The sequence below is a fragment of the Tasmannia lanceolata genome, unplaced genomic scaffold (assembly GCF_043159265.1).
Source record: "Tasmannia lanceolata isolate RefF3 unplaced genomic scaffold, GAP_Taslan_0.1 ptg000008l, whole genome shotgun sequence".
NCBI lineage: Eukaryota > Viridiplantae > Streptophyta > Magnoliopsida > Canellales > Winteraceae > Tasmannia > Tasmannia lanceolata.
In genome coordinates this window covers 9,098,975-9,109,940 of record NW_027518685.1, presented here as the reverse complement: position 1 = coordinate 9,109,940, position 10,966 = coordinate 9,098,975, and positions in this window count along the sequence as shown.

The window sequence follows — 10,966 nt, the reverse complement described above, 5'->3', positions numbered from 1 at the left end:
AATATTTTTAGTTTTGGGATTTGTTAGGGACTTTTGAAGAAAGGCAGTTCGCGAGTGGCTGTTGCATTTGAGAGCAGCCACCTCAAATGACTTAAATTAATGAGACAAAATCTGCTGAAAAGTGAGCCTCTGTGGCTGCTCTCTCATGCAAAATCCAGCCGCAAAGTTTTTATACGAAAGTCCCTAGCAAATACTCTAGACCTTTTTTTATCTTTTTCTTCGTCCGACCATGATTTTAAATATCCCTACACATTGGCATATAGGATCCTAATATTGGTGCTACTTGTTTCTATAATTGCACTGACTCATCTTGTCTTTTATTATTTAATAACTGTCAAAATAAATTACACTTCCAAAACAAATCTCAGAAGCCCATTAAACAATAAAAGACAAGCCGAGTTTGTGCAATTATTAAAACTTATTAGTGCCAACATCAGTAGCCAGCCGATATATTGATAAAAATGGGTATTTAAGGGGTTCGATGACCTTGAATACTTAGAAATTAGAATAACCCTGAATATTTGAAATTTTTTTAAAAGCAATGATAGAATGAAGGGTGCCCTTGCAAAAACCAACTTCAAGGGCGCCTTGATCGGTCAATTTCAGCAAAAATCAAACCCGTTCCACTTTTTATGGGGCCATCCAATTTTGCCGGCACCATTGTAAACGTACTTTTGTTGAAATTGACCGTTCACGGAGCCCTTGAAGTTGGTTTTTGCAAGTGCGCCCTTCATTCTATCACTCCTCGTATTTTAAATAATTTTATATGATGTCCGAGCAAACATTCACGCAATCAAGATGCTGCCCTTGATATTTGATCCAACAGCAACACACTTTTCAACGAGATGCCGTTGGATCGAATATCAAGGGTGGAACTTCAATCGCACCCCCTTCGTGTAAGCGCGTGCCCTATTATAGAATGAAATGGTAACTGAGAATGCAGAAACCAACACCAACAATGAGAATGTGTCATTGTGTCATGTGTGCCATAAAATTGCTTTTTTTGCTGACCCTCCGAAGCCAAATGACTTATTGTATCCCGCCTGTGATGTGGGGGCAATATATCGGTTATATCGAACTACCTCACGTATTAATATAGGGAAATGTTATCAGCACCACTGTATTTTGATGAGGGCACTCCTCACTTTATTAAAAGTACGGTATGGCCCGCACCATATAATGATCCAAACCGTCCATTAGATGGGCCACAGCCTAAATAGGGTGTGCCCCAAAAATCATTTCCATAGGTTGATCATAACCCTCTGATCTGAATGTTAGAGGTAGATCCAACGGTTAGGATCAACCTATGAAAATAATTTTTGGGGCATAACCTATTTAGACTGTGGCCAATCTAATAGACGGTTTGGATCATCCTATGGTGTGGGCCATACCGTACTTTAAATAAAGTGAAGAGTGCCCTCATCAAAATAAAGTAGTGCTGATAACATTTCCCTTAATATATCTATCGATATTAGCCAATATATAAAAATATTCCAAAATGTTTTCGATATCATATAATGGTGCCAATATTGATATACTAATCACTAAATTATGATATTTAAGACCGTGATTCAGTTTAATTAAGTAAATACAGTATAGTTAGAAATAAAAAGCAAATCAATTTTAGCTATTTGGATGATGGTCCAAATACGATCTCGCATAATTTAGAATCAACAATCTTAATTGTGTCCTGTATATAGTAATATTAGGGATGAACAGGACAATCTTGATAATCAATATTTCTCTGCCTGAAATCTAAAGATGCTCAAAGCAATCAAACGATGAACCTTAGGTTCAATTGTGATAATGGATCAGAATTCAAAAATATTAGAAATTTATGTCCTTCCATTCTCTCCTCACCTTGATCACCCATCTTCTTCGCCCCTTCGATCTCAATTCTTCATATCCATCAACCCTAAAATCTAACAAGGCTGTGAAAACTTATATAGTGCATGTACAGAACTCCTTGGATATGACTATCATCTTTCCCTCCATCTTTTTCTCAAACCAAAATTACTACACAGCAATGAAGGGAGAAAAATATCATGAATTTTCTAGCACCAAGAAACTAACATGAATCCAAATGTGGAATCAGAAGCCACAATTCAGTGATGAGGTTGTGTTTTCCAATCCCTCCCTCTTTCTTGCCATAACTTAAAATCCCTTTGAATCCCAAATTAGAAAAAAAAAATGGAAAATAAATAAATTAAGAAACTCGTCTATTCAATCATCGGGCATGGCAGCTACATTGACCTCTCCAACGGTTTCTGACACATTCAACTTAACCCCTAATGTTTAAAAAGTTACAAGTAGATCCCCTGTAGTTTCAATTTGTATAAGGTAGGCGCCCTAACATAGATAGGGTGTGCCTAAAAAATCAGCTCCATCGGAGCATCCTAACCCTTCAATCTGTGGACGAACAGTCAACTGAAGGGGTCTACCTTACACAAATTGAAACCACAGGGGGTCTACTTGTAACTTTTTAAACATTAGGGGTTAAGTTGAATGTATCAGAAACCACAGGGGGTCTAAGTGTATTTTTCCCTAAATTTTTCAATGAATAGTGGTTTTTTATTTAATTATCTACAGAGAATGTCATTTTTAGTCTGATACCTTTTTCTTCCCTTATCTATTCTGGGTGAGTAAAGTCCAATGCCTGTGTGGTAGTGATTCTTGAATTTTTTCAGTTTCATGAGTTTGTATTGAAGTAGACTGTAGGGCTTAAGTTTTCTGTGAATTTCGTGACTTTCATGATAAATCGGTGTCTCAACGTGGAGATGAGGGTGAAATGGCTAAAAATTAGGAAACAAAAAACATGAACCAAGCACTGCCCTACCCCTCTCTCACCACTTGGCCTACCCCTCTCTCACCACTTGGAGACACCTATCATGACAAAAATAAATTCTTGGAAGCCGGACATGGCCTTAGCGAATGAAGATTATAAGAAGTGGTTTTGCTGCCATTTGTCTCTAACCATACCGTGAACTACGCACTAGTATGCAAATAAAGAGAAAACATTGATAAAAGAGCTATTTTTATTGTCCGACTAAAAAGCGGGAATTGCTAGCTTCCATCGCAAAAGGCAAAAGCTTTTGTCTCCATTCACGAGGTGGCTGGTCTGACGTGCGATAGACCAGCTGCAAAATGCCTTTTACGATGGACCCTAGCAAATCCCCTAAAAAGTATATCATTTTTATGACTTTGTCATCGCTGTGTATATACTGGTTACGAGGGACACCCGTGGTTGAGCCCTCACTCACGGCTGCCAAAAACTCACCAAATGTAGTTCTTGTCGCGTTTAATGTATAACCTTAGAAAGCAGAGAAGGACAAGAGAGAAAAGAGGAAAGGAAAATAAGAGGAAGGCTAGGACATATATAGTTATCAAATTAACTCTAAGAAGATAAGATTTTGAGTATAGATTTTGACTTATGAGTTTATGATTGGGCTTTCAAACAAGCTTATGAACAGGCTTTGTGGATGGGCCTTTACTAAAGTAAAAAGAGGAGTGAGCCCACAGATGAAATGGACTGTGATAAGGAGGGACCTACTAATATTTTACCCTTACTCCGATTTGGCTGCAATGGATCTCTATTGTGACTGAGGTTAGACCTAACTTTAGAGAGATATATGGTATTAAAAGAGTCATGAATAACATGTAATAACACAAAAATTGGTAAGTAAACAAAAGGGGAAATAATATCCGTATGGTTGCGTATTTTCTTTTAAAAAACATGACAAATTATCAGAGACGGGACTGGTGATACCAAGTGGGCCTTCTCTAAGCCTATCGGTATCAAGGATTCATACCTCCAAAGAATAAGACTAGTGGGTAGAGGAGTCGGGGATAATATCATTGTGGAGGGTGACTCCCTTAATGTAGTCAGGTGGCTTACCCCCTGGAGTTTCTGAGAGATGCCAGAAGAGATATTGGACACGGCGGATGGTCACTCAGTTCGGTTCCAATGTACTCGGAGGTTGGCTTGTTATAGCATAAAAGATTAAATAACGCCATCTCTAACGGCTTAAGCTTTTGGAGTAATTGGTCATTTCATATGGTATCAGAGCTATTTGCATGGGTTCGAAACTCATTGATATTAAAAATCCACATGTAATGGCCAACTCCAAAGAGTGGCCACATGTAGGCCAACCCTAAGAAGAGAGCCCACACGTGAGGAGGGGTGTTAAAGTAGAAAAGATTAAATAACACCATCTCCAACAACTTAAGCTTTTGGAGTAATTGGTTGTTTCATACGGCTATGGGGTAGCAGATAAGCTTGCGTGGGACGGAGTCGATGCCCCTACGCTGAAGATTTTCGACTTCTTAATTGCCACCTTGACAATGATTGTTCTCTTGTTGTTCGCTTTCTTTATGTTTTCCTTGTTCTCCCAACCTGTTGTGATCTTTATTTTATTTAATAAAATATCATTATTTTAAAAAAGATATGAGTTTCCGTTCAGTTAATGGTGACTGCCACAATCTTGATGTTGTTTGCCGCTGGAAGGTTTGGTTTGGCCACGCACTGCTGGCTTGAAGCTTGAAATAACTGACTCTGGCTTACAGACTGGAGTTTTTCTTGGCCTTAAAAAAATCATGGGTGCAATATAAAATTCTTCTAGATTTCTAGCACTCATCTAGTTTTCAGAGATGTGTATAATTTCTTCTTTTGACCAAGCTTCTCCTTGTTCTTCTGTATGACTGTATCATTGCTGTAAGAGTGGGGATGCCTGCACTGTATCGGTGGGGGTGGGTTCCACATCCGATCAATCTGGACCGTCTATCTGGTGGGCAACATGTTGGATTTCGAATGTGAGGGATCTTGTCTCCCACGTTCAAGTTCAACCTCTCAATTTTATGATTCGGGATTATATAGTAACAGAAGGCAACATGGGAAATAATATTTCCACTCTCCTTTTAATCATTGGAGTGTCAACGGCTTGGATCCACATTCTAATCGGATCCAAAATTTTCCTTCTGCTCTGGTCGGATCTAAATTTGGGCTTTTCATGTTTCTGCAAAACTTGTGATTAGGTCCGGCCCATTTACATCACTACGTAACTTTTCGTTGACTTTTCTAAAAGGATCATATTAAGGAAACGTAAACATTGTGATCATCATGCATAGATATACTCGTATACTCTCCTGAAAGAGAAGAGGATATAGGAAGCTTTAGCTTTGTTTCTGAGATCTATTTATTTCTAAGTTTCCTTGTAATTCCTCAATTTGGAGTGATACTTGAATCAAAAGCATAGGAATTTCTTGAGTTACCAAATAATACACAGTGTGCGTTGAAGTATAAATGATTAAATAACACCAACTCTAACAGCTTAAGCTCTTGGAGTAATTGGTTGTTTCGTATGGTGTCAGAACAAAAATGGTCGGAGTTAAATATGGCCTCTAAGAGGGGCCACACACGTGAGGGGAGTGTCGAAGTATAAATAATTAAATAACACCAACTCTAACAGCTTAAGCTGTCATACAGTCGAAACAAGGTATATAGTAAGAGAAGAATAGATACCACTGGAGACAAGGAAGCCATTCAATGGATTCTGGATTATTCATCGATCCTTCTTTTTTTCATTATAATTATAATTACAAGAGATGAGGAATAGAAATCCTTTATTTTTGTAAGTCGACGCTCTTTTAACTTTTGAATATTTGTCTTTATCAATATACCATTACTTCTACATCTTAGTTAATAATTAGGATTCATAAAAAAGATGGAACTAATAATCTACTCATAGGAGAATTCTTTCCCACTTTGAAATATCATTGCTCACGACATTATCCAATCTCAAGCATAAGAGGAATGATAGATACAAGGGAGCCCTTGCATAAAGAGCCGCAGAAAGGCTCTTGATTGGATCTACGTCATCAAATATAACTGATTTTACTTTTTCAACCAATTTTAAAATATAGCCGAAAATGATGTGGATCCAATCAAGAGCCCTTCTGCGGCTCTTTATGCAAGGGCTCCCTTGTATCTATCATTGCTCCAGGCATAAACATAGTAAATACAATTTCATTTGAGACTTCATCATTAGGGAGGATAAATCACCTCTTAGTCTGTATTATGGACCCATTGGCGAAATATGACCGAGGTTGCATGGTGATATGATTAAGGCCTCTTTGTATATCACCAAAATTGGTCCTTGTTACAAATAAGGTAATTTTACTTTAAGCTTAAATGCAAACTCAATAAATATATAATTTCTGAACTATCATAACCATTTTTTACAAATAATCATTCTTACTTTAAAACCATTTACATATAAAATTATACTATATAGTTTGTAATGGTAGACAAAGAGGCAGTAAGGTCTTGTTTGAATTGTAGGAATTTCTTGTCTTACAAGTAGATAGCACTTCATCAAACTGACTGGTTTTAGTCACACAACCATTGCATGGAAAGTACGAAAGCACCATAAGAGTAATCCAACAGTCTTGGATCTAAGCTCACACAAGAGAAGAAGAATAATTTGTAGAGAGAATCACTATTTTCTTGGGGAAAGAGCACTAACTCATTTATTTAGAATCAAGCCTCCAACTCAAGATGAAAGACAACTTATAAAGCATATTCCAAGAATGACCATTAATAAAAAAAAGTTAATATCAAGCTTAAGAAATGTGTTGATTTTATATCACCATTCGAATAGAGGGACTTGCTAGCCAATTTCGCGGAAAGCCATTTCGCAGCTGGAAGCATGTGAGAACTGCCACACAGTTTGGTTTTTGGGCATATTTTGTCTTATTAATTTAATTCATTTGAGGTGGCAGTTCTCACACGCAAAAGCTAGACGCGAAATGGCTTTCCGCGAAATTGGCTAGCAAATCCCTTGAATAAAATATCTTATCATCCAACAGTGAAAACTCATTTATCCTTATTTTGCAACCCGCCTATGCCTTGCCAAAAAAAATGGCACTAACCGTACCCGTAGTAACCCGGGCACTAGGGCCTTTACATGCTAGATAAACAAATCGAAGATGGGAGAATTTATATGGGTGTAAGCTTGTATAGTCAAGTATTTTTTTTAAAAGTTCAGTAGGGCACACACCATAAGATGATCCAAACCATCCTTTCGATGGGCACAGCCTAAATAGGTTGTGCCTAAAAAATCATTTCCACAAGATGATCATCCAACCCTCTGATCTACAGAGGCGTCCTAAGGAAATGATACTTTGGGCACAACCAATCTATGTTGTGGCCCAATGGACCCCGTTTGGATCATCCTATGGTGTGGGTGGTACTGTATTTTTTTGAAAAATAATGGACTACACGGTCTTAACACCATATCAAAACTCAAAATTATGCATGCCCATTTAAAAGGAATAAACCACTTTTAAGGTTGTGTGAGAAAGAGAGACCATTCATTGAGTTCACGTGGCGTATTTCTAGCAGAGACACGTCATGGTTAGGACTTAGGAGCAAGATGCACTTTGGGCTTTTTAGAAGCTAGGTTTCCATGGCAGAGCTCCCTGGGTGTAGCTTCATTAATAAGTGTATAATAATTGTACGGTACTCGATTCGTATCTCCTTCACATTTCAGAATGTGGGCCCGACCACGGGCAGTCTGCATTGTCTATGCTCATCATCTATTGGCTGCTCCACTATTCTTTCTGTACATAACTACATCTAATGGGGCCCACCATAGATGAGTCAAGTCCAAAAGCTTCATCAATTACACCCATGCGAACCATCCAATCGGTCTCTCCTTTAAATGGACGGTCAGATAAGGTGCAGCAGGTGTGTTATTGGGAAAAACCAGAGGAGAATGTTACCAAATTAAACTCGGATGCCTCTATTGCTGATGGAAGTGCTGGTATTGGAGGAATTCTTCGTGATGATGGTGGAAAGCCGATTGGTTTATTTTCGCTAAGGGGGGAGATTAAACCAATTCACATGCTCGAAATGGAGGCCATTTTGCAGGGGTTAATGCTGGCTCTATCTAAAAGGATAAGTAATATTTGGGTTGAAGCAGATTCTCAAGTGGCGGTGGAGATTCTTAATGGTGGTTATGAATGTCCGTGGCGGGTTAAACCTCTAAGAAACAGAATTCTATCGTCTCTTGGGAGATTTGAAAATTGGAAAGTTACTCATGTTTGGAGGGAAGCGAACCAACCGGCAGATTTTTTATCTAAAGCTGATTGCCCATGTAAGGGGGTGGACATAGAGTCTATGGCCATCCCCCAAGATCTCATCATGTTGATCGAGCAGGATTCCGTTGGAACCTGTTATCATAGATTGTAAATTCTTTTCCTTTTAATATATTCTGGTCGGGGTCCGCCTTAACCCCAGCTTGTCTATCAAAAAAAAAAAAAAAAAGATAAGACAATAATGCCCCATTATCGATCAACCAACAGGATTTCCATTATTTTTTTGGCAGCTGATAATTGCACTACCATGATTTGATAATTAAGCGAACTCACCTTGTCTTTTTTTACTTAACTAGCTGTCAAAGGCTATTTCAATTCGCAATATGCTCCCCCTAAGGCCCTAACCAATTAAAAAAGAGACAAGGTTAGTTTTCCCCACCATCAAACCATTGTAGTTCAAATATCTTTAGCCTAAAAACACATGGGTCGATTTATCCAAAAGGGAAGGGTGTCAATATCAATATATATTGCTATCTAAAAGCACAAGTTTCCACTCTTACCTAATCCCTCTAAACACTCTTTATTGAGCTCCAAAACAAAATTGTCACTATGCTTTAGTTGCTAATATGCATTGATTGCCATTAGGTGAACCATTACCATCAGAAGATATCACGTTACAAGTTGAGGGTTAAAAGTTTTGAGGTATAATTTTTGGGATTTGCTAAGGAATTTCGCTGAAGGCAATTTACACTTTTGCATGAGAACAGACATACCGGCTCACTTAATTCATCTGGGTTGGGTGCTGTTCTCTCATGCAAAACTCAGCCACGAATACCTTTCCTCCAAATTCCCCAGCAAATCTCATAATTTTTCATCAAATGATCTTTGGAAAAAAACATCCTTTAGATGTGTGTTATTTTTGGCGAAAAAATCTCACTTAAAATGTCTTCGAGGGGGGGAAAATGCACAATTTTTTTGTTTGTGGCAGGATGTGCCCTAAGCATTTGGCCTTTATATGCCCTGGGTCATTTACTTTGTATTTGTTATCCGAACAGGATCCCGTTTTGTAAGTGTTTTCTTGTTTAGGGGTGTAAATGAGACGAGCCGTGCCTAGGCCCAGCTCGACTCGGCTCGTTACCTGGGCTCAGGCTCTCGAGCCTTACCGAGCTCGTTAGTAGACCCCTAAAATCCTATATTCACGCCCCCTCATCTTTCCTGGACAGCCCTATCTAGTGTAATTCGACTACTATTTTTACACCACAGGGGTGGTCCAAGCAACAAAAGGGGTTCCAAAAAAGAAGTGATATATTCTGCCTCGGCCTTTCACTCCATGGGCAGCTCTTTTAGTGTGTATATATAATATATATAAATATGTTAAATTGAGCCTTAACGAGCCTAGCCGAGCGTCCCCTTGCTCGGACCCAGCTCATTAAGCTTAACGAGCAGGCTTGCTGATTAAGGATTCGAGCCGAGCTCAAGTGAACTTCCGAGCCCGAGCCAAAACTTACACCCTAATGCTTGTTTACATTAAATAGAAAGCTTTTAAAAGCAACCTAAAAATTACAAACGAGATTAACTTCATTTCATGAGCTCGTGAAAGCGACTATTCAGGTAATGAAATCAATGTTTGTGTGTTCTAGAAAATGAATTATATTAATGGCAATCAAACGACTCTTACGTAGTCCTTCTCTGACCACTCGATTAATTTTTTATTGCTCTTCTCCTCTCAATTTCTCGCTTGCAGTTCGTACACATGTCTGATAAAGCTACTTGCAAGTTGCAACACCTAACTTTCATACGAAAAAACCACCTCCTGTAGCGTTTGAAATTTTTGAGTAAAAGAAATCAATGGAGTTTCGCTCGAGGCTGGAGCTCTGTAATATGTGTATGTACCTCAATCCATTAAAAAAATATCTTAATGGAAAAGGAATATTCTCATTAAAATGCCAAAATTAATTGTAAAACTAGTGAATAGTCACTTCACCGAATATTAGCGAAGACCAAGACAGTGTCAGTGTGGTAAGCTATCATGCTCGAGCTTCCAGATGGCAATTGGGCCGTGCCACCCCGCGGCCCGGCCTGCACCGCACAAAGATGTGAGCCGTGGGGGGCTGTGGGTTTAGGTACGTGGCATGAAATGACACGGCATGACAAGCAGCACAACACAGCACAGCACGGGCCCAGCACGACACGGGCCGGCCGCAGGCTGGAAGCCGTGCCGTGCTTAACCTCAACCTTATTCGTGCCCGGCCCGGCCCGGCCGGTGACCGAATCGTGCCGTTCTGTGCCTGGCCCACGAGCCACATTGGTCCCAGAAGTATCGTGCGGCCCATTTGCCACCTTGACTCGAGCTGGTGGTGTTACTCCCGTAACTATATCCACCAACCGTAGTTAAATTCAAATGGGGCTGACGGTTGAGTACAGGTTAACCGGAGTTAACTATTAACGTGGCCCATTTTAACTCATCCACGTGGCACTTGGATATGGAGTGACGTCATCGTTGACGTTGACGATCGCCTGTACACGTACGGACGTCAGCGTTGGGCTACGAGAACGGCGCAAAGTAGGGACCACCATTTGACGTATATCAAAACATATCAGATAGTTCCACGTGTTATATTCTTATCGGTGCAGATTATACAGAATTGTTCACGGCATCTTTCTTTGTTTCGGGCAGCGAACCACTGGAATACATTTACCGAGGGACCTCTCAGCGAAAGAGCAATCTTTTTTCCCAATTACGGATAAGCCCCTCATATTTCTTCAAATGGCTAAATTACCCTTATTTGGCTATTTTATTCCTCTGAGGATTACTTTTTGTTCGAATTTTAATAAGATTTAATAAAATTATTTTTTGTTCCAATTTTATGCT